Source organism: Eucalyptus grandis, chromosome 10 (genome assembly GCF_016545825.1).
Source record: "Eucalyptus grandis isolate ANBG69807.140 chromosome 10, ASM1654582v1, whole genome shotgun sequence".
In the NCBI taxonomy this organism is placed as follows: Eukaryota; Viridiplantae; Streptophyta; class Magnoliopsida; order Myrtales; family Myrtaceae; genus Eucalyptus; species Eucalyptus grandis.
Window position 1 is genome coordinate 21,611,283 of NC_052621.1, and position 2,469 is coordinate 21,613,751.

Below are 2,469 nucleotides of genomic sequence, written 5' to 3' on the forward strand. Positions count from 1 at the left end.
ATTTTCTATTCTTGGCTGTGTATTCTATAAGTCGGATTACCATCGATTAATGTTGCAATATTATATGGCCATGTGAGTATTTGTAATTATGTATATATAAGTGGGGATTAAGGTGGATTATTAGGAGCAAGTGTGGGCTGGATTCCTAAGGCCCAAAACAACCCAAAGTAGCCCACATTCCCCCATCATTCGGTTGACCAAGGCCCAGCCAAATGGGGCCCATCATCCTTGCATGAAGATTGACTAGTGGCAAGAAAGATTAAGCAAGTGTCTCTGCCCCCATTGCTTCACCGGTGATCTCCATGCAAATCCAATGATTACTAGCTAATCATGAGGGTGAAAGAAAAAGAGAAGGGGCGGAGTGAGCAAGGAGTGATCGAGAGAGAGAGAGAGAAACCGAGAGAAAGAGAGAAAGCCCGAGAGAAAGAGAGAGTTCGTGAGGGTGCTTCGGCGAGGGGAGAAGGAGACCAGCCCCGCCGTGCGTGCGCCAGCTGCCGCTGTTGACATCGCCTAGCTTCGCCGTTGATCGAGCCACGCCCGGAGTCCTCAAATCGCCGTTTGCTTGCTGTGTTTGCGTTGAACTTAAGGCAAGTGAGAGTCCGTTGATCTACACTTTGCTTGCTGTGGTTGTGTGTGAAGTGTAATAGATTTTGGAGATGCTTGAGTTGTGATGCTGGATGCTGGAATTCGAAAGTATAGGAGTAGTTCTTTAAGCTAGCAAACTGTTTCATGGAAAAACAGCTTGACCTTTGGCGACTCCGTGAATTTTCTGTAATTATCTAGCAGAAATTTGACTTCGTGTCCTTGATGAAAGTTGCAGATGACATCTTAAGGAGTAACATACTAAAATTTGAGAAGAAACGGATAATTATTTGTAGGTGAAAATTTTTTTCTCTGAAATTGTTAAGTCTGGAAATCGTTACCGAGGATTAGGGAAAGTTATGATGATTATAGATTTTTATATATAATTAATATGACTTTGAGTTCTTCACAAAAACTTTACCTCTAGGTTCTTTCTATAACATATAAAAATTTCAGAATTTTCTGAGTTGATTTAGGGTTTATACCGAATTTGTGAAAAAAACTGTACAATGGTGATGTTTGAAATTTTAAGGCAGTGATGCATGGACCATAGCGACTCGTAAGAAGTTCTTTTGACATGGTGTTCTTCATGAAACCTTTTTTTCTATAGATCTTTTTTATAACATGTTAAATTTTCATAATTTATTAAGATCGTTTACTAATTTTTCCAGAATTTTAATTAAAGGAGTGCATTCTGTTTTATCCGAAAATTATTTTATTTTCAAGAACAAATGAATTGCTCTAGGAGATGTGATATCTTGGGTTGTTATTTATACAGCATATGTGGTGACATTTAGCATATCCTATGACATCAAAAGTTGATTGAAACCTTTGACATTATTGCATCAAATGCTATTTTGAAAGTGAAACATATATGTGAATATACATTGTGATGTTGATGATCCTGTCAGACCCTTGAGTCGACGATGCCCCGGGAGTATCGGGATGCCCGGAGGTGTGTGCCGGATGTCCTCGGGAGTTTCAAGATGCCTAGAGGTGTGTGCCAGATGCCCGAAGGTGTGTGCCGGAAGCCTCGTGACGCTAGTTGGGGTGCGTGATGCCCGGAGGTGTGTGCCGGAGGTCTCGTGATGCCAAGTTGGGTGCGAGAGCCAGGAGGGATGCAACGATTGGTCCCTGGGAAAAATGAGATCCTTTTGAATATCAAAATGGGAAATGAATCATGCGCATGTGCGTGCATATGGCATGGTGCATGAATTGTCTATGAATTGAGTGGGTACTATTTGGCATGAAAATGTGGTCATTAAGGCATTGAATGGATCTCATGAAAATGTGGTCATTAAGGCATTAAATGGATCTCATGGAAGTATATGCATGATTGCATGGATGATATGTGCATTTCACATGAAATTTTGGTTGTCTTGCTTGTCGCATTGTATAGTTTGACGGATCTTTTACTACTGAGTGATTGTACTCACCCCTTTTGGGGACTAACATTTCAGATTAAGAGATGCCTCTGTTACTGGTCACACGTGGTACTTTTTATGGCTTACCATCCGATGTTGAGGTTGAGTGTTCGGAGCATTCCTGTGTTGGTGTTTGTGGACTGGTGTTCATTCGTGTTCGAGTTTTAGTTATGTATGATGTGGGTTTACCTGATGGCCCTGTAGTGTGGCATCCCAAAAATTAAAGACAAGCTCTAAGGTTTCTTAAAGCTCATAATTAGGTAATGAAATTACCTATGGTTTATGCTTTAGCCATTAGTTTTCTCTTAAGGCTAAGTGATATGCTTGTGTTCATGAATTTTTGAAATTTGGACTATAGGATAAATTAATGAGAATAATCTATGTTTGGCTACGCACCTCATAAATTAAATTCCTATAAATAAAATGTTACAAGAATTTGGCCATGTGGAATTTAAAATTTAAA